Source organism: Lycium barbarum, chromosome 10, assembly GCF_019175385.1.
Source record: "Lycium barbarum isolate Lr01 chromosome 10, ASM1917538v2, whole genome shotgun sequence".
NCBI classification, from domain to species: Eukaryota; Viridiplantae; Streptophyta; class Magnoliopsida; order Solanales; family Solanaceae; genus Lycium; species Lycium barbarum.
Genome location: NC_083346.1, coordinates 36,878,775 through 36,901,541, shown reverse-complemented (window position 1 = coordinate 36,901,541; position 22,767 = coordinate 36,878,775). Strand labels below are relative to the sequence as shown.

General features: G+C 35.1%; 1 long non-coding RNA gene across 3 annotated transcripts; it reads left to right on the top strand.

The window, feature by feature from the left end:
- The first annotated feature begins 571 nt into the window (after nucleotides 1-571).
- Nucleotides 572-5,519, top strand: LOC132615636 (uncharacterized). 3 transcript variants are annotated; one of them, XR_009572779.1, is made up of 6 exons: nucleotides 598-684; nucleotides 1,036-1,109; nucleotides 2,040-2,112; nucleotides 3,596-3,688; nucleotides 4,655-4,872; nucleotides 4,976-5,519. It is a non-coding gene; the product is annotated as an uncharacterized LOC132615636 (long non-coding RNA). The 3 variants fall into 3 exon arrangements; XR_009572777.1 differs by having other exon boundaries at nucleotides 4,655-5,039; XR_009572778.1 differs by lacking the exon at nucleotides 1,036-1,109 and having other exon boundaries at nucleotides 572-684; nucleotides 4,655-5,039.
- The last annotated feature ends 17,248 nt before the right edge of the window (nucleotides 5,520-22,767 follow it).

Sequence of the window (22,767 nt, the reverse complement as noted above, 5' to 3'; positions counted from 1 at the left end):
GGTTCCGGACTCTCTGATTACGTGATATGATGAAAGTGAAGTGCCGGTATGATTATAAATGCTAGGAATGAGTTGAAAAAAGGTTAAAATATCAAAGTATCAAAAAGATGTCAAAAATCAAAGTTGAAAATAGAGACAAGCTACAGGGCACTGCAAGGAAATATGGTTCAACCAAAACCAAGAAATATGAAATTTTATTAGATGGTGAACCTACCGCGAGGAGCTCACCTAAACAGATCAAAGGTGATCGTGTTGTGAGTCCGCCGCAGAAAAGCGTTAGGTGGCTAAATGCAGAGGCAATGCATTTTGAACTGATCGCGGGACCACTGTGAGGAAGGGTCCTGAGCTGACAACCACGCCCCGAGACAGAGGCGGACCCACGTGGTGAGGAGGGAGGGCACGTGCACTCATTAACTTCAGGAATTTTTTTGTATATAAATGTGTATATATACTGCGAAAACGTAATATATATTTAACTGTGCACTCTTTTAACTATATAATAAGTGTGAGCCCATTGACGACGAAGGGTATTATGGTAATTTGGGTTGTGCAACTCTTTTCTTCCTCTATACACGTGTTCAACTCTAGACAGACCCTTTTATCTTCTTGTTTCCCACTTTGGTGCCTTATTCTCACTTTAGTGTTCCATCTTTCTTCGTTCTGCTTGCTATCTCACTCTTTCAGGTGTGTTGTCGTTCTTCTTTCTGTTTTCCTTCTGCTCAATTTTTGTTGTTTATCTTGTGATGTCTCCTTAGAACTCCTCCTTTTATCTTTTAGTATTTTTATGTGCTTCCTTCTGGTATTGTGTTTGGATTTCTCTTGCCTCTTGCTACTTTTTTGTTTACTTTGTGTTTTTCCTCTGCCTTCTCAACCATGCATGTGTTTTTATCTTGTTTTAAAAAAAAAATTAGGGTCTGATTTCCTCTGACTTTCATCAAGTTGTTATCTGTGCTTGCATGTGTTAGCTACGGCTTTAAATAAATAGTAAAAAATTAAGATTTCTACTCTAATTTTATGTTGTATTTCGTACTGCAGATTTTGCTAATAATTGAGCTGAGTAAAATTTTATTGTTGTAATACTATGCTGGAATGAACGTCGTGGACTCGTGGTGAGCCCATTGCTACTTTTGAATTTGGTTTAGTTTCATTGCTAAATCTCTCTTTGAATGAAATTAGTGCTTCAATCTAAAAAGGCTTCATTCCTTGCTTTACCAATATTTTTTATTTTAATACTAGCTTTTAAACAACAATGGAGTCTAACCTTTATTGTTGAAGCTTCAGTTAGATATTTTTAGGCAAGGTAACAATCGCCGGTTCTTCTTAAGCAATATATCCTCTCATTGGATTCCAAAGTCCAAATTTTTCCCTAACTTTGTTTTTAGTTAGAAAGATTGTGCCTCTTTCTGTTCCATATCTACTAAGTTGAATAACTGAAAAAAGAATTTACAATTTCTTGAGGGTGAGAATAGTTTTGGATAGGGGTGTACCAAAGAAAGCTCATCCTAGGTGTTCAATATTTATGAAGAAAGATGAGGGAACAGGTATAAAAGAGGGTCAGTTCTTCGGGGTTTCACGAAGAACTTGGTAGAGGCATGTATCTATCCATGTTTAGTAGAGGTATTCACATATTTTATATATCATTAAGACATGGTCCCTTCAATTTAACTATCCTAAGATTCATTTGGACATAGATCTAATGAGAATATACTAAGTTTCTGCAATTGCATGTTTATCTCATCATATTCCCTCCTTAAGATTGCAGCATGAGTTAATTGTGTGCAAATGTCTGTTTCAATTTTCCAAGTAAATATTTGTATTTGCTTATCGCTATTTTAGATGTAGCAATTTTTGTTTTTATTTTTTTTCCATGTTCTATGTTGTGTGAAATTTCTTTACCCTAAATGAGGTAAGGCGTTTAGAAAATATTGAAGGCTGCTTTTCCAGCTTTCACGGCTGAAAGTGTTGTCAGACTGGTGGAGGTTTTCTGTCAGAACTTGATTAGTGACGATTTGCTTATTTCTAATGTCTATTGCATGTAGCCCCTCGCCTTCAGCAGAAAATTGCAAGCTTTGAAGAGATATGGGTTCCTTCATTGCATAATTTGGAACATAGGTACTGTGGAATTAAGCTCTGTCCTTACTCGAGTTATGCATTTTTTTTCCTTCTTCTTTCACTCTAGGAGCAAATCGCTTTCAACTGAAGTATAATTTAACAGCAAAATTTAATAAATTAATGTAAAATTCAAGTGATAAGTTCTTAAAAGTTAAGGGAAAACGAACTCACCTTGAAGTGTCTCAACATTTTATAAACATAAATGTGAAACTTTAAACCAGCATATGCTAAAAATGGTAAGGAAAACAAAGAAAGACATGGTGTGCTCTGCTTTATGTACTCAGAAAGCTCCCTGGGCAATTTTCACTTAATCTTTTTTTTTTAAACGAGACTAAACTTTTAGATGACATGTCGTTAGACACAAGATTGAAATAAATAAATAGAATTAGGTACAACTAGCTCTCAGATGGAGGGAAGAGTAGAGGTGAAAACTTCAGTCTGTGTGAACTCTATTGGCATAGCTATAGCTCTAAGTACGCAACAAAAACATCAGGGAATAGAGAAGTTCTCACTGCTTTTGAATTTAAATATGAATCCGTCCTTTTTTTAAAGGCGCACAATCTCACATGGGATGGGGAGCTCATCTAAGAAAGACAAAACAAATATGATGGATCTTGAAGCACAGAAGCCCTAACTTTGAGTTTTATCTTTATTCCCTCAAAATCAGAAACAATGGTGCCCATTAACTCTTCTAGCTTGTGATGACCAGTATTTTATGTGCACGGTCAAACGTAGACTATAAGGTATGGGTTCATGTGAACCCCATAGGCTTTGTTCATACTCTATACTTGTATTAAGTAATTTATAAAATATTTATAAATATTTGACTATGAATCAATTCTTGTTTGTATCTATTAGTTTGAGGTCGGTATAGGAACCCATAAAGTTCAAATTTTGGATCCGCTAATGTCTTCCTACAGTAATACATGGAAGTTTGCTTTTTAGTTTCCCTTAATCTAATTGTTGTAAGGCACAAATTCACTTTCCTCCTAGAGTGAAGCTCTTTCTATATTTTTCAGTGTGTAAATTTTCTATATTTGCTTTTGTATTTGATGTATGGGGTAAGAAAATACTAAGTAATTAAGCTTTGACAAGGCATCTCACGCTCCATTAAGAGCGATGCTCATAACTGCTTTAGTCTTTTGGATATACTGGTTGCTGCTTATGAAGATATACGTTCTTAGTTTCTTTAGGGAGTTAATGTTAGTACGGTTGTGTCGTTGCATGGTTCAGTACTTGGCCTTGCCGGGTGATTTCTGTACTTCTTCTAAGAATCAATATGAGTTGTATCGTTTTCATTAGGTGATTGTGAGCCAACATAGAAGAGAGTTGACTTGGAAGAAATTGTAGTGTATATCATATGTTACTTAATTTGGATTTCTACATTTTGTACTTCTAAATTTTCTGTATGCTTTGACTTAATCAACCAAAAATGTGTTTATGCAAATGCAATCTTACCTATTGATTTTTATTGATATCTCAGTGACTGAAAAAAGCTTGACAATGCACTATCAATATGTCCAGTGTTGAGTATATCAAACTACTTCACCATTAGCTACAGTTATACGGTTAACAGGTAAGTTGACACTGCATTGAATTTTGCTCGTGTCTTTCATTTTTTTCCTCCAATTATTTTGAGAGTAGGCATGGAACTGTTTCTTTGTGCATTATGTTGTTATACAAAGCTTCACATGGATTGAATGTTTGTACGTTTCACTGTTATGTTATAACATCTATTATTTGTGTACAGAATTTAGCAGTCAAGGAAGAGACCTTTTTCTTTGTACAACTGTTTGCTTGGTAACTTGATTCTGTTTTAACCTTCAAATGTTGTAATTGGTTATAATTTGTGCACATAACAATATGTTTGTGTGTTTAAAATTTATTCTTCTTCTGCTGAAAGGAATATATTTCTAATTAGAATTTTGAAGATGAACCTTTCTCGATCATTCTTCAATAAATTTCTAGGAAATTGGTTGAAGAGAGTAAAATATATCTATGCTTTAGGTATTATTCTATTGGATGAGAAGAAAACCAATAAGAAGCAAAAATGAAAGTTGTTGCTTGCTGATCAATTAAGACTTTTCATGGAATTCAATGGGAATTACTTTGCAAATAGTTCATCATCAAAAGTTGCAGTTGAAGCTGGTTGACTCTAATGTCTTTTACTTTGATGTAAAAAAAGGTCTGATTAACACAAACAAGTGGCGCATATGACCGTGCCATGCACGGGCTGTCTAGTCACAATATAAGTGTATTTGGTGCACTATCTAAAGTCGTGGCTTTCCACAGCTTTGACCCAGGATCGAGGCTCTATTAGTTCTTTTTGGCACTGTATAATGTGCCTTTAGTAACCCAAAAAAATGATAAGCACCAAAAGATGTTCCCGGGAATCGATCCTGCAACCATTCGTAGAATATGCACAACATTAACCACTGAGCTATAGCTCTAAGTTGTTTAAAAAATATTAACATCTAAGTATTAATATTATATTACGACCTATATTTCTGGTCTAACACTGCTATTATCTCCTCATTGGCAGTTTAGCTAGCACTTATGTTAAGATCCCGAGATGGTCTCGCACTGCTAGAAGGGCATAATTCACGGGCCTCACAGTGAAAGCACGCTGGAAGGATCCAATTTTCATATACGCGGGCAGTTATGGAGAGAGAGAAATTGGAAGATTTGGGAAAGTTCTTGAGAGCTTTGAAGAGGATTATGGCCAACTGTTAATGCACCATTAAGTGAAGTCGTTCCTCGGTAATACATTAATGTTTTTATTGATGATATGTACTTCAAGAATAATGAGGAACATAAGAACCATGTGATAACAACATTGCAATATCGTTTTACGGATTCACAGGACTTTCTTGAGGAAACATATAAGGCTACCACCTTGCTAGATGTGAATGATCATTGATTTGTCAGATTAGTGGCCTATTAGTTGAAAGATGTAAATGACCTTTGGTTCAAGTGCGTGGGGAAGAACAAGCCATAGGACACACCTTCAATGACTTGGGAAAAATTCACCAAAATAATTATTAAGATGGTTGTTGTCGGGAGTGAATGTCGCCCTTCGATACCGTTTGAGACTCTGAAGCAAGATGCCTTGTATGTCTCAGAGTACATTATCAAGTTTGAGCCCCAAGGTAATTTTATTTCAAACATTAAGACGAGGAAGATGATCACCAATGGATGTCTTTACCATCTAGTCAAAGTCACTGATGCATACATCGAGGTACCAAGCGTCTAGTCTGTACTAGTTGTTAGTGAGCTTCCTGTCACCCCCAAAAAGTCCTCTTCAATTGTTCTTCCTTTGATTTTTTTTAAGAATCTATGGATTGGAATGATAATCTAATGTTAATCCTTGTTATTTTAATATAGTTTAATCATAGGATGCTTAAAAACTCACCTTGCAATATTTGGAGAAGCCCTAGGTTGTTTTCTTCTAAAAAAGTGGCCCAAAAAATGTGAGTTTGAAAATTTCAAGAAAATCCGATTCTTATACAATTTCTGCCCAGTTGGGGATATGCGGTCGTATTCTGAGTTTGCAGCCACATTCTGGTCGCATACGCAAACCAGTAACACTTGAAAACCGACTTGAATTGCGAAGTGGGTATGGGGGGTCGCATTCTGAGTTTGCGGCTGCATTCTGGCCGGTGTCCCAAACATGTTTCAGTAAAACGGGCATAACTCTTTGCTCGCAACTTCGTTTGAGCTCCACCTTATATCGTTGGAAAGATATTTCAAAGGCTACAACTTTCATGTTTTAAATTTTCTCAAATTCTTTACGTATCTTCACGTAAATAGGATGGAAGTCAGGCCTATCGAAAACTTAGTCGATTCAATCGAATCTTACGCACCCCACTATTCGTGTTGATCGTAAAACAAATATTTTCAACCAAAATCATTTCAATTGGACTTCATATGTCTAAAATGTCACATTAACACTCATTTAACACACACCCCTAATCCGAATTTACGGAGTATTACACTTCCAAATGTCTTGACTGACGAGCTTCCAAGTATTCCGTCGTGCTTAGCACAGTGCTAAGTCTAATCTTCAGAGATTTGAAAACACATGCAGGGAAACATCAATTTACGCTGAGATGATGCATGGTGGGCCGAACCTAAGCCTGTCAACCGGTTTTGGTTAACCGGTTCAAACCGGTAACCGGACCGGTAAAACCCGAATCGGAAACGGAACCGGTGGAACCGGTTTATAGGTTCTGGTTAACCGTTTAATACTATCCGGTCCGGTTTTGATATTTTTGGGACCGGAACCGGTTAAATTGGAACCGGATCGGTTAATCCAGTTAAACCAGACAATTTTTTTTTTTTAAATGTAGCCGTTGGGACATTGGGATGGACCGTTGGCCAACGGTCCATTCGCAAAAATGGTCGTTGCCAAACGGTTACAAACTCCCCTTTTGGCCCCCCAACCCCCCCCCCCCCCCCCCCCCCCCCTCCCCCCAAACTTTTTTTTTAACACTTTAACCCATCCCCCACCCCTATATAAACCCCTCTCCATTTCCATTTTAATCCACACCAATTCACTCTTCTCTTTCTCTCAATCTCTCAATTATAGTTACTTTGCAACAATTAGCCACTTTAAATTTCTCTCAATTAAATATTATAAAGTCTTATTCTAGTTTCAATTATTAATTTTGCAATTATAATATTATTGGTGGAGTTGGTGATTTTGCAACAATCCGAAGTAGCTTTGGTGGATTTGCAATTCTAGCCGCCTTCACTTTGTTAGAAATTAGTTCGGCAATTTGGTACCTTCGTTCCAACTCTATCTTTATTTTTCGCTATTTAATTTACGCAATTTAATTCTAGCAATTTAATTTGTTGCAATTTAATTTGTTGCAATTTATTTTCTTGTGATTTATTTGAGTGTGATTTAAATTAATTCTATTTAATAATGGCGAAGAGATTTAGACGTGGTGCCGGTAGTAGTGGTATTGTAGGGGTGAGTTTAATGAGGAAACATTTGTGAACGAAACACCTAATTTAGGTATTGATGTTGGTGGAAATAATCCACTTTTAGATCATGAGGCAATGCAACAACATTATACCGACACTTTTAATGAAATTGATGATGATGATGATGATGAAACACAAGCCCCCGAAAATCCCATTGGAGATGCAGGTCCTGCACAATCACATACACAAGACAAACCGCCTAGAACTCGTAAGCCAACTGCTAAAATCTGGGGATTTATGACTAAGAATAAGGAAAGACAAACAACTACATGCAATATATGTAAACAAGAATTTATTTTTAAGCAACAAACTAGTAAGCCAAATTAGCCACTTTAAATTTCTCTCAATTAAATATTATAAAGTCTTATTCTAGTTTCAATTATTAATTTTGCAATTATAATATTATTGGTGGAGTTGGTGATTTTGCAACAATCCGAAGTAGCTTTGGTGGATTTGCAATTCTAGCCGCCTTCACTTTGTTAGAAATTAGTTCGGCAATTTGGTACCTTCGTTCCAACTCTATCTTTATTTTTCGCTATTTAATTTACGCAATTTAATTCTAGCAATTTAATTTGTTGCAATTTAATTTGTTGCAATTTATTTTCTTGTGATTTATTTGAGTGTGATTTAAATTAATTCTATTTAATAATGGCGAAGAGATTTAGACGTGGTGCCGGTAGTAGTGGTATTGTAGGGGTGAGTTTAATGAGGAAACATTTGTGAACGAAACACCTAATTTAGGTATTGATGTTGGTGGAAATAATCCACTTTTAGATCATGAGGCAATGCAACAACATTATACCGACACTTTTAATGAAATTGATGATGATGATGATGATGAAACACAAGCCCCCGAAAATCCCATTGGAGATGCAGGTCCTGCACAATCACATACACAAGACAAACCGCCTAGAACTCGTAAGCCAACTGCTAAAATCTGGGGATTTATGACTAAGAATAAGGAAAGACAAACAACTACATGCAATATATGTAAACAAGAATTTATTTTTAAGCAACAAACTAGTAAGGATGGTGGAACGGGTCCACTAACGAATCATATGAAAAATAGACATAAGGATGTTTGGGGAGAGCAAACAGGTTCAAATCTGGGGGTATTCAAATGACGATAGACCCACGAACCTGTAAAAAATTTAAGTATGACAAGAAAAAAGAGTGTGTAGTAATAGCTAAAATGGTAGCTTATGATTGTTTACCATTTTCCTTTCCTTCGGGTTTGGGGTTTGTTACTTATATTCAACGTTGTTATAATCCGTTATTTGAGGGTATTCCTAGAAGTACTTGTAGAGCGGATGTTATAGATTTATATAAAAAAATATAGATTTTATTTGCGCCATGTATTTAATTATTTAAATTGTAATGTTTCTTTTAATGCCGATTTAGGTCTTAGTCTTAACAAGTTAGATTTTTTTGCTATTATATGTCATTGGGTTGATGATAATTGGGTGATGGAAAAAAGAATTATAATTTTTTTATATGATGAAGGGAAAGGTCATCACGATGGAAAATTTTTAGCGGATTCAATGTCTACTATTATGATATTTTTTAACATTTATAGAAAAACACTTTGTATTTCTTTAGATAATGCTTCTAATAATACAAAGGCGGTTGGTCTTTTAAAAAGGGAATTAAACCCTCTGCTAAAAAATATTTTTCATGTGAGATGTAGTTGTCACATTTTAAACTTGATTGTTAAAGATGGTCTTGAGTGTTTTGAAGATTCTATTCAAAAAATTAGAAATGCGGTTGCGTTTCTTTTTTGTAATGCTAATAGGGCAAAACTAAGAGATTTTAAGAATTCTTGTGTGGAAAATGGCCTTAGACCTAAGAAAATTCAAGTAAAAGTTGAGACTAGGTGGAACTACACTTACATTATGTTACAACAAGCATATGAGTATCACTACTAAAAAAACGGAAAAAACCGTTGACAAAAATCGACATCCAGCGTCGGTTTTTTTAATGAAACCGACGGGAAACCGACCTTTTAAGGTCCGTCGGTTTTCATAGCCTCGCTTTTGGAAAACTAACGGACCACGTCGGTTTTTTCCGACGGACTGCGTCGGTTACGTAGTCCGTCGGGTTTTATTCAAAAATTTTAAAAAATAAAAAAAATAAAAAAAATAAAAAAACCGATGGACAGAGTCAGTTTTATTAATTTCTGATTTTTTATCTTATATATAAATAATATATATTTTATGAAAAAAACGATGCACTGCGTCGGTTTTTCATATAAATTTTTTTATTTTAATTAAAAAACCGACACAGTGCGTCGGTTTTTTTTATAAAATTTAAGAATTACTTTCCAGAAAACCGACGGACAGAGTCGGTTTTCCGTCGATTTTCTGGAAAATCTGCAAAATTAATTTCCAGAAAATCGACGGACTGAGTCGGTTTTCTGGAAAATTTCCAGCATGCAAATCATGCATTTTCTGCAACCACACCTGCACAGAAACCAGTACCAAAAGCTGCTCAGAAACCAGTAACAAAAGCTACTCTAAACTAGCATTAAAATACTCCAAATCAATTCTAAAAGAGCTACAACACATAAAATCAACCTAAGTAATAATAAAACACATCAAACACTATCTAAACACATCAAATACGATCTAAATAGACCTTCAAAGTTCAGAAATATTTAAATGTCCAACCAATTCTAACTTTGAATTCTCAATAACAATTCTAACTTTAATAACTTATGGATTCTAACTTTAATTCTAAAAATTGAAAAGTAAATCTAGTCAAATAAAGTCTACATTTTAGTTTTGAGGTTATAGAAATATTATAACTTAATAATTCTAACATAACTTAATAATTCTAACTTTGAAAAACACAAACACAAACCCAACCAATTCTAACTTTGAATTCTCAATAACAATTCTAACTTTAATAACTTATGGATTCTAACTTTAATTCTAAAAATTGAAAAGTAAATCTAATCAAATAAAGTCTACATTTTAGTTTTGAGGTTATAGAAATATTATAACTTAATAATTCTAACATAACTTAATACTTCTAACTTTGAAAAGCACAATTCCAACCAATTCTAAAAATTGAAAAGTAAATCTAGAGAAATAAAATCTACATTTTAGTATTGAGGTTAAAGAAATACTATAACTTAACAATTGTAACTTTGAAAAGCACAATCTCAACCAATTCTAATTTGGAATGATCAATAACAATTCTAATAACTTATGGAATTCTAACAAAAAGCACAATCCAACAAAAAACAAAACTAGTCAAATAATTAAAGTATACATTTTTGCACATATTCAACATCAATAATATTATAAAGAATGATAACTAAGCTAACACAAATAAATTGACAAAGAACATGAAATATAGCACAATCTCAAGCCAAAAAATAAAAATAAAAATGACAACTAAACTAGTCAAATAAAGTTTACATTGTTTTCACAAATTCATCATTAATAACATTGCAAATGATGTTTAACAAAGCTAAATAGATTAGCATTAGGCCTAAAATTCACAAATAAAACTAAAATTGAAAGAATTTTAAAAGCCCTAATTTAAGAGAAAATAACCTCAATTAATTAACTTCAAAACGGGTCTGGGGTTGGTGGGGATGGGCTGCGCAGGCAGCGGCACTGGGCGGCGGGGAAATGGGCGGTAGGGCTGGGCGGAGGGGAGGGGGGCGGCAGGTAGCTAGGGTTTGAGGGGAATGGGAGTTTAATTGGGAAGAGGAGAAGAAATGGGTATGAAAACCCGTCTGGAATGTTTTTAAAGAAAAACCGACGGACAAAACCGACCCTGTCCGTCGGTTTTTTCCGCACGTTTGACCAGATTTGACCCAAAAAAAAAAAAAAAGGAAACCGACCCTGTCCGTCGGTTTCCTAAAAAAAACAATTGTTTATTATTTTTTTTAAAAAACAAATTGAATTGCATATTATTTAAAATATTTTTAAAAAAAAAATCGACGTCGTCCGTCGGTTTTATATATATATTTTTTTTTAATAAAACCGACGTCCCGGCGGATATATAATTTCAAAATTTTGCGGAAAAAACCGACGTTGTCCGGCGGTTTTTTAATTAAAAAAAAAAAAAATAGAAATACACAAAACCGACGCACTGTGTCGGTTTTCCGTCGGTTTTTCAAAGAGACGCAGTCCGTCGGTTTTTTGTCCGTCGAATTTTGCCAGTTTTTTAGTAGTGTATAGGATTCCCATACAACAAGTTCACAACCATTTTAATACGAATAATGATGATTGGGAAGATGTTAAGGAATGTGTTGAACTCTTACAAAATTTTTATAATGCAACTCTTGCTTTTTCTAGACAATTCTATCCCACAGTAACCAGAATTTTAGCCTACTTAGCGGAAATAGCTAGAGTTTTACAAGAGTATAAGTATAAATCTGGTTATCAAGCGGCTATTTTTAATATGACAATAAAATTTAAGAAATATTTTTTCCCATCCCAACTTTATTTATATTGGGTTCTCTTTTAAATCCTTGTTTAAAAATATCTTATACTAGAGCATTGGTTAATCAAATTTATACCTTTTTAGAAGTTAAAGAGGAAGTTGAACCATCTTTAGCTGAAGCCGAGCTCGCTATTGATGCCGAGTTTAGAAAAGTTTTTAGTCATTATTCTAATTTGGAAGAAAATGTTACACCCGTTGCTCCACGCGCTACTACTTCTCAAAGTAGCAAAAAGGGCTTGTCGGGTTTGTCGCATTTAAAAGTTTTATATTCACATCCAACCCCTTCTTCTAATGCAAACTTTGATGAATATCACCTTTATTTGATGTAGCAAAATGTGGATATCGACCAACTAGATGATTTGGACGTCTTAGCATAGTGGAAGAAATACAAGGCGAGTCATCTGATACTTTCAAGAATGGCTCGAGATATCCTTACAGTTCAAATATCTACCGTGGCTTCAGAGAGTACATTTAGCCAAGGAAGACAACAAATTGGAGACCATAGACACTCATTATCCAGATTTAGCTTGCAAGTACTAGTGTGCATTCGCGATTGGATTAGATCGGAGCGACGCAACCAAAACTTAGAAGCGGTGGAAGGCGAAGAGGAAGAGATTGAAGATTTGATAGCAAATGGAGCGGACCAAATGGAAGACTTTGAAGATATCTCCATGACCGAATATGATATGGTGGATATTAACCAAATGATTGACAATTGGTGATTTTATTATTCTACTATTTCTTTGCAACTCATGTATTATTTGCAAGTAAAAAAAAAAACTACAGCTTGCAAATAAATGTTATCCATGAATGAATAAAATATATGGCTCATTGAGCTTTCTTCTATTTACTTGTATTCATATTTTTATTTATATTAAGTTAGGAATATACCTAAAATATACTAAGAATATACTTATAATATACATCTACTTAAATTAAAAACTAGAAAGTTATATACTTGAAAAATAACTAAAATATACTAAGAATATACTTATAATATAAATATACTTAATTTATAAAATAGGAATTTATAAACTTAGAAAAAACTTAAGCTATAAATAACTTAAGTTATAATACATATAACTTAAACATATATAAGTATATATAGTATACATATAACTTAAACATATATATATATATATATATATATATATATATATATATATATATATATATATATATATATATATATATATATAAGTTATATAACCTAAGTATATTGATATATATAAGTATATTCTTAGTATATTTTAGGTATATGTAGTATAACTTAAGCATATAACTTAATATATATATACGTATATGCTGATAGTCAGTAAATATATAAACTTACTTATAAACTTATATAACATAAATAAATATACCTATAATATACTAATAAATACTATAATATATATATAGTATACAAAAAAAAAAAGAAGTTTTGGACCGTTTTGGACCAGACCGGTCCGGTTTCTAGTTTGAAACCGGTAAACCGGAACCGAAACCGGTGGCCGGTTCTGATTTTTAGATCGGAAACCGGCCAGTTTGCTAACCGGTTACCGGTCCGTTCCGGTTCAAACCGGATAACAGGCTTAGCCGAACCACTGCAATTCTATCCACTTTTGTGCTTTTGTCAGTCAACATCGTGTAGCTCTGTTATTTATTCCCCGATTTGTTCCCGATCATTTTTCTTCAATTTTTACTCAGGCTTCAAAATCGTACGTGATCTTTTTTAACTCCCTATCAATTCATGTGCTATCATGTTCTCCTATGCCTTTGACTTCTAATTAGACTTCAAAGTCCTTTCACCCTTTTTAGCGTCAATTTGTCTCCTTTTCACAATATAGTCTCTTACACAGTGAAATGTGAATATTAAGTATCAAGTGAACAAAAGCAATGATTAAAATGTGAGGCAAAAAGTAGCTAAAAGTATGTAATTCTAGCCACCGATTATCTTTTGTGCCATATTTTTACTGCATCTTCTTTGGCTAAAAAACAACATGCTACTCCTAAAATAGATATAATGATAAACTTTTGCCTAAGAAATTCTTGATCAAATAATGTTTATCTTCAAATAAATATTTTGTAGCCCTTTTTATCAACTGACCAACACTTTTTGTTCTGTTGATTAATTTATCTTGGCGGTTTCTGTGTTGAGTATGGTGAAACACCCACAGGTCCCTCAAGATAAAAAAATGCTATAATACTAAATATAGGTTTTCCAGAAAATGAAGAATAAAATAATCTATTAACTTGCTACAAACAAGTCGAACATGAGTTTGATAAAATTTTGAGAAACAAAAGAAAAGATAATCATGAAAGATAATTGCATTTTTCATTATAGATTTCAAACTAATTTATAGAATTTACAGTCTTAACTAAAATTTAATTGGACTGCAGTCCTTATGCATTTGATGAAAGTTTGAAATTAGGAAGAAATCATCTCTAGATTAAAGCGGTCATCAGCCAACATAAGCTTTTGCTTTAGTGACCAAGTATTATGCTTTCTTCCTATCAGCATGCCTGAAGGAGTAAAGAGTGTTGACTTTGACCCTTAACATAAAAAGTTCTCAAAATGGTTGACAGTTAGTCTAATATAACTTAATTACGAAGAATTCTTTAAATGTTAAAAATATAGAAGATTCATTTATTGATTCTTAACAATTAATGGCGGAGATGATATTAATTAATTGATCGTATATTAATAATTGGACACGCAATAAGGTGAAACAAATACTTCAACCATCTCATTTTGTTTGATGAAATTTGACTAAAACAGAGTTAAAGTGTTAATTTGACGTATACGTTATATTAGTAATGTAGAAGAAAATATTTAAAGAAGACTCAATTAGTGAATTTGACCATGAAATAATTATATCATAGTTCAAATTGATAGTTCAAACATATTTGTTAAAAATTGCAAACAGACTAAGTTAAATATTTTAAATGTTCTGTATTACAATAATAGGTAATGATATAATTAATTCCGACATTAGTTATTAGTCTATCGAAACTTTTCTAAACAAGGTTGAAGTGGTTAAAATATTCCTAAACTTGGCACAGATTTTTACTTTAGTCAAAATTATGGCTAGTCTTAAAAATACCCCTAAGCTTGGCTAAGTAGATTTAAATACACCCCGAACTGCCACAATGCACAACAAGTGTACTCAAATTCTTCCATGCGCGTGAGACCTGCCACATCAACTTCCAAACGGGGAAAAAAATCCATTTTTACAATTTCCCTTTATTGTTTTTCCTTTTGCAATTGCTAAAAAGCCCCATTCCTCCTCTATTTAATTGATCCTCCATTAAAATACTCACCAAGTTGAATTCATGTTATTTTCTTCTCTAATTGCTAATTAGTCATATTTGTTTGTTTCTCTCTCAATTTTATTCATGACTAGAATTTGTAGATGTGGATCTGGCGGTGGTGAGAGTTTCACGGTCCCATAACAATCTAGGAAGCAGATTTTGGGATTGTCAAAATTACAAGGTATATAATTTTTGTTTTTGGTATGTCAATTTTAGTATAATGTTGCTGGATTTGTTCTATTTAGAAGGATCAGTTTTGCATGTAATTTTGTTGGTGTTGTCACTGATTTTCGTTCACTTTGTATAGGTGAGAGGTCGATGTTCTTGCAATTTTTTCGAGTAGTATGAACCACCATTTTCGGAGCAAGCTAATGTTGTTATTGGGTTTGTTGAAGAAGAAAACAAATATGAGCAAGAGTTGAAGTGGTCAAGAACATTGAAGATTTTCCTATGAAGAGTGTTTTGAGAGAAACGGAGAGTTCTAAAGTGTTTAAGGTGATTTAATTGACCGGCGGGTTATCGGGTCGGGTATTTTACCCGTTTGTATTTTTCCTTTATTATTTAGATTTTAAATTGTCCATGTGGAGGACACATTAGCTGGAAATTCCAGCTAGACCACGAGTGACTACATTCACTAAGGTGTATAAGCTCGGCGGTGTATTTAACTCCACTTAGCCGAGCTTAGGGGTATTTTTAAGACTAACCATAGTTTGGGGAATAAAGTAACAATTCGTGTCAAATTTAGGGGTGTTTTAACCACTTCAGCCTATGTTAAAACCTATGAATCCACCAAAATAATCCAAGGGACCTGGTCCCTAAACTGTTTTCACAGAGATATTCTTAAAGTAATTAATGCAAGATATGTATGTGGAAAACTCCTTGCTCTAGGGATTAAAAACCACGACCTACCTCAGTAGGATTTCCAACTTCACTAAACTGAGCAATGTTTCAGATTACAAGCTTTTGCAACCTAGGAATTAGACCACTAATCCCTCTCCTTACAATAACTCTATTGCAAGAACCTTCTGGACTAACTTTAGTCAACCACCAAACTGATTCAACTAACTCTAGCTGAACCTTAACATCACTATGACTAACTCTAGCCAAGTGTTTACAACAAAAGCTTGATAAAAACAAAATACCTAACTCTTTTCTTGAAGAAGTGTAGGTTTACAATGTAGAGATCATAATGACTAGACAACTCTAGGACACAAAAACATCTTCCTTTGTTGAGATCTGGTCCTTGAACTTGTCTTAGCTTTGTTCTTGAAAGCACCAAAGAGAACAGTGGCAGCTGCACTTGTAGGAATCTGAATTTTTAGGTTTTCAAGTGGTGTCTTAAAACAATGCCAACATGTTGTTTAAATAGGAACTCAAATGAGAGCATGTGATGATCATGTGAGATGCATGTGACTTCAAAAGAGTCGTTATACTGGTCTTTAGAATTTAGCATGCATAAAATTGTGCTGCTGTGATATTTCCTGATGGAACAATGCACATAACTGTCATGTGATGTACAGTCTTCAGGGGACTTGATCAAGGACCTGGTCCTTGGCATGTTTGTCAGTCCAACAAAATTGTAAGAGGTCATAACTCATCAATTTCCCCCTTTTTGATGATGACAAACTTGTAATTGATGTTCCCCTTGAGAACCAAGTTCCTCATGCGAATTAGACCCTCAACTTCATGTTGCTATGTAATCAAGACAGTTGTGCACCTATATTAATGAACCTACTTCCCACGGAGAACATGAACCATATCAATCCCACAGCTACACAGCTATACCCTTGAGAACATGAGCCAGAACTTACAACAACATCAATCTCATTATAACACTATTTCCCCCTTTTGGCATCATCGAAAAGAGACACAAATTTAGCACAAGCTTAAAGAAATTCAAAGATATTAACTCAGGCCACAGGGTCAGACTTAGAAGAGCATTAGCAGAGGCTAAAATACTGCAAAGAAGACGCATATGCACAAAAACAGAGAGAGTGCCATTGAAGGAAATTTTAAGAGAGCTTAGCAGTCAATTTGTGCCACAAACATACAAAATAACCTTGCCATAGTGCCAATGCCATTAGACAAACCAAAAAGAGTATTTGCAAAAACAAGGTCAAAGTTTAATAACGAAAGAGAACTAAGAGAATTGAGTCATGGGTTTGCAGGTTTGATAGGGTTAAAGGCATTGAGCATCATGTCCAGCCCGACATCTGTAGCTTTGTGAGTGTCCAAGATATGCTCCTGAAGTTTTTCAACCTTCTTCTTCAGCTGAGCATTATCTTCTCTCAACTCAGCAACCTCTACTGTCTGCACTTCACTCGAACCGGGTCCTTCTAGCTTCACCTTATCAATTTCAGCTTTCAATAGAGAATTTTCAACCCGCAGCCTTTCCACTTCAGCCAAGATCTTCTCGTTTGCCTCAATGACACTAGAGATAGTAGAGGTGCATCCCGGTCCTCCTTTCTTTTTCATAATATCACACTCCTCGAGGGTGCCTAAAGAAAAAAATTGTTTTTTAATTCCTTTGGTGACCTTTCCGGTGATTACCTTGAAGTGATCAAAGACTTTAGCCAGAAGGAAGCCATAAGGGAGACCATGCTTGCCATCCTTTGTGTCCAAAGCTTTTATCACGTGCTCGATCATGATAGAGGGTAGGCTGACCAAATTTCCTCCATCCAGTATCTCCATTAGGAACGGGTCCTTCTTAGATGCTATGCACCTCCTTTCAGTCCTAGGCAGTACCACTTTGTTGACTAGCTCGAAAAGAAGCTGATATTGTGGCTTCATATGTTTCTTGTACAGAGTTTCAGTGGTCACCCGCTCTCCTCTTCGGACTATGATACTTTTGAAGTCATCTGAGGCCTTGATGTCCTTGTCATTTTCCAGTTCTTTAATTCCTTCAGTTGGGACATCCAGAATTTTGTCCAACTGAGTTTCATCCAATGTAAACTCAACTTTTACAACCTTGAAAACCAAGGTATGATCATTACTATATTGCAGATTCACACAGAATTCTGCTACTTCCTTCTCATAGGCTAATGCAGGCCCTTCAAGAAAATGATCCCAACTTTGAACTCTCAAGATCTCCATTAAATCATCAGATCCTTGGTGCCCAATCGCCTCCGGATCAAACACTTTGCCAAGCAACACCTTTTGACCTCTTAGATTCTCTTGTTTCAAGTATTCTTCATCCCTTCTAGATTTTCCCTTTTTACTGGAACAAGGTCCCTCAGTCAAGATTACTTTTCTTTTCTTAGAGGAACCTGCTTCCCCACTGGCTGAGCCCTTTCTTTTCTTAGGAGAGGGGGTCGCCTCTTTTACCTTTCTTATTTTTTCAGCGACTTTCTCAGCTTCTACCTCACCCACATTTTTCTTTTTATCAATTTCAGATTTCCTCTTCCGTTTTGAATTTTTTCTTTCTAAAGGTGCTTCCTTCTCTACCTCTTCTTCTTCTTTATCAGACACAGTCACAACTCCCTTTTCATCTATCAAACGTCTCAAGTTGACTATTTTTGCTAACTTTCTTTTCTTTCCAGTACTCTTCTCCTTGTTACGTTGAAGTGCAGAGTAGAGTTGTGTTGTGGCCCTTTGTTTAGTGGTAGGAGGTTCTTTTTCTCGAGCGGGTGTGGGTTTACCTTTTATTTTACTTCCTTTCGATTTAGCACTTCTAGTTTTATGCTTGAAGAATGTCCCCAATGCTATATCCTCATCAGAGTTTATCTCTTTTCTTTCAGGATTTTCTTTTTCAGATGGTTTTCGGAGACCAGGTACTTTTTCTGAGGGGTCTTCCCATGGAATAGAAATGGTGGATAGAGGTGTAATATCCCAACAATCTCCTTCGGGACCAAGTCCTTCGTTCATTTCCTTTGTTTCGTTGGAGTCCTGTTCTCTTTCAGTTTCCACAATTTCCTTCTCAAACTCTTCTTCGACAGAAATCTTTCCAAATTCTCCATCAGCAACATCATTCACAACCTTTCTAACAATGTCATTAAGAGAGTCACCAACATTGTCAAACCAACTCTTACATTATCACTTCCCATTTGCAATTCCTGTCCAAAATCGTCATTGATTCCCATATTTTCAACATTTTCTTCTCTTAATTTCTCTATGTTTTTAACCACTATAGAACCCCTCTGTATTTCTTCACCCTCAGCAACTATGACATCCACAATTGTCTCTTTATTAATAAGAGCAGTCAAATTCTCCTCACACCCAGCATTTTGAGGTTCTCTATTAACACATCTCTCTACAACTTTCTCACTATTCAGAGAATCTGGGTTACCTGAATTTGGAGATGTTTCCTTTGAAACCCCTGCTTCCTTTTTGAGTAGGTCCTCTTCCACTATCAAGTGGTCTTCAGTGATACCCTTGCTTGTCACCTCCATCATGTTATCCTTCTCAATGGTTTCCTCAGAGAGATCAAGGTACTGTGAGGTTGTCATACTCCCTTGTGAGGCAGGCTTTTCTGAAGATTTTGGGGTTATGGCGAAGGAGGAGTCTTTTTCATGAGTTAAGCACTGGTCAGTAGTAAAGGGACCAGGAACATCTGTTACAGGGGAAGACGAGATAGGGTTTTGACCGGATGAGTTTTGAGATCTTTTGGGAGAAGGGATTGACTTTGGGTCTGACGAAATGGATGGTTCGATAGAAGCGGATGTAGGGTTAGCTTTAGTGGAGGTGGGAGATAAAGATTATAGGTTAGACATGGTTAAATTTGTGCTAGGGGGGGAGAGATGGAACAAAACGGAAAGAGGTTTTGAAGATTTGAATTAGTTAGGAGATAGAGAAAAGGGTGATTTTTGGCCTAGAGAAGAAGAGATTTGTTTCTTATTGGTTAAAGAAAAGAAACGGGTTGGTTCTATGAAGATGGAATATTTGGCTCATTTTAGAAGAGGCGGGAACTAATAGTGACACAGCACTTAGGCAAAATTAAAACGTATGTAAGTGCTTGAAAAGACTACTAACCTGAGTCAAAGGGACCTGGTCCCTTGACACTTTTGACAAAAGCTTAGGCACAAATTTTGATGAGTGCCATCTCTCCAATATTAGGTTGTCCTGAGATTGCCATGTGATTATATCTGTAATGGTATAGGAGCGAGTTAGATATCTCCAAAAAATACTTCACGCATTGTACCTTTTCTCTTATCATAGCAGTCACAAAGGAACCGTTAGATGATCTTGAATAACACCTACTCCAAATGATTTCTTTTGATATGCACCCAACTCAAAGCCTTGATGAAGAAGCGAGCAAATTGGTATATGATGCAGACTCTTATGTAAGATGCCATTCTTTTCACATTGTCCCACAGAGGTGATATTCCACATTATCAAGACTGCTCCCTCTCTTTTGCTCAAATTTTGTATCTAAAAGGTCATCCATATTCACTCAATATATCTCATTCCATGAGTACTCTTCAGATTCATAAGGAATCTAGTTCAAAAGACTTTAGCATATCCGATAGACTGATGCTATCTCCTAAGGATGAGTAGGGACCAGGTCCTTTCTTCCCTTAAGATACTGTTGTTCCTTGTTAACTATTATCAAAGAGAACCCCCCTGAATTTAGTTGAGTTTTACCATCCATCTTAGCACTTAGTACGGGAATTAGTAGTTGCTGATTGTTAAGAGATTCACTTGACACCTCAGTGATCTTAACATCCTTCATCCTGGCCCTTTGAGCAAATCCTTGATTCCACTTGAGTTAACTGATCAAAGTACCTTTCGATGGCTACTATTGGTAAAACCAGGAGAAGATTCCTTATTTACCATTTTTTCTTCAGAATTACTGTCTATGTGCTAGATACCCTCCTCTTTTCTCCTCTCATGTCATTTCTGATGCAATATTCTTCAGACTTAGAATGAGCTTGACTGCACATGCTGAAAGAAGTAGGTTCTTTTACATCTTCTGAACACTTTGCTAAACCTTCTTCACTTGCTATTGTCATCTTGAATCATCATTTCAAATTTTCACTCTGTCCTCTATCATGATGAGAATACCATCCTCCATCAGCCACATCTTGACATATTCTGGGAGATCTGTCTTCCTTTTCTTTGACACAATTTACCAGAGGAAAACTTGCATATCTCAATTCTAGCGATATGCCTCAAGAGCCAGTATCCTTCTTATTTGCATCGTTTAGAGAGATCAAGTATCCATTTGTTGACCAAAGGAGGTATATCATATTGAATTCCCTATGGCTGACACAACTCAGCACATTTATAGTTCAAATCTTAAACTTGGTACGCACAATCAATTTCATGGGAGAGTGTCTTGCCAATTTTGCTCACATAAAGAGTACATTATCTCTTTATGATAGTACTTGACACGCTCTGATACGATTCAAATTAGAAAAATACGGAATTAAACAACACAAGTAGGATAGATAGAAATTAACGGAGAATTATGAGAGAAAGGTTAAAACTAACAATCAAATATACATTTAACTATTTGAATAAACCAAGGAAGGATAGAAGCTTGAACTCATACTTGGATTCACTCATCCAAAGTAGTTGAAAGGTTCAAACATAAAAGAAAGAGGAATTCCTAAAAATCCTCACAAAGAGTACTTGCTCAAATTTTCATACATCAACATAATCTAACCCTCATAAAATGACATAGTGTAGTATTTATACAAGGTTAAGAATAAAGACTAATAATGATTATTACAAAAATACCCTTAATAAAATAAGGGTCTTAGTCTTCTTTGGCATATGAGCTTGTGTTTCAAAAATAGCCCCTTTGCATAAATGGCCTCTTTTTCCATGCTCCACGTACTCTTCCAAGTGAAGTCTTGTACTTCTATTTTAGCATCCTTTCAAGCCTCAAATCCTCCTTCCATGCATCTTCAAAGTCCTTCAAGCAATATTTTGATACAAGGTTGGATCCGCAAGCTTGATAGCCATCTTGGGGTGTATCATTCCCTCCTTCTTTAAAGAAATTCGTCCTCGAATTTTTGTCTAACATGATAAACTCAACAAAACCCAAACAAGATCCAAGGACTAGCACGTGTAATCTCCAAGAGGGGTTAGCAATAATAACACAAGCAAGAGAAGCATTAACAAATGTTTCCCAAAATGTACTCTTATGGTATAACCAAGCATCTAGAAATTCAACAAAGGGCATTTATGACACAAAAGATGCAAATACTTGGCTATCCACATAATGATGAACAAAGGGTAAATAAATAAAACCAACAATCTTAAGAGAACAAATTGTGAAGTTCATGTTGGCTCTAGTGATCATAAAGAATAATTCTCCCTCTAATTCAAGTGAAGAATCTACTTTCCTATACATGAATGCATTATACTCAATATTCCACACTCTACACAACACGCCAATCCATGTCCAAGAAGAATGTACAAAAAATACTCCGGGGTCAAATACAAAAGTATCCCCCCCACAAGACTCAAAAGATATTTGAACCATATCTAAGCATGAGTCAAGAATCAATGACATGGAATAATCACAAGAAAAGATTCTATTTTTAAGCTCATGTATGCCATGCCAAACATCATATGGATTCTTCTTACTCTTTAAGGTAGAAGCTCTAGCATAGTCCATCCCAAAAGTATATTCAAAATCGGGGATAGAGTAAGTAAAGAAATTGATATTAGAGCTAATATCTCTTAATTCATTACCGTTGACCCTCAAGTGTCCCCCCTTCATTAAGAATCCTTCTTCACTCTTGAAGGATTGCATCTCACATGATTTGCTTTCATCAAACATATCATGAGTTAGCTTGCTAACATCCAAACAGGTAGAATCTTCAAGCAACTCTTCACAACAACACCTTCCCAAAATTATGCACTTTTCATATTTTAAAATACTATTTTCACCAAGTGCAAATAAGTCAAAAGAAAGGTTTCACTTAATATAAACTCATCAATGATGCCCACATTTTCAAGCTCACT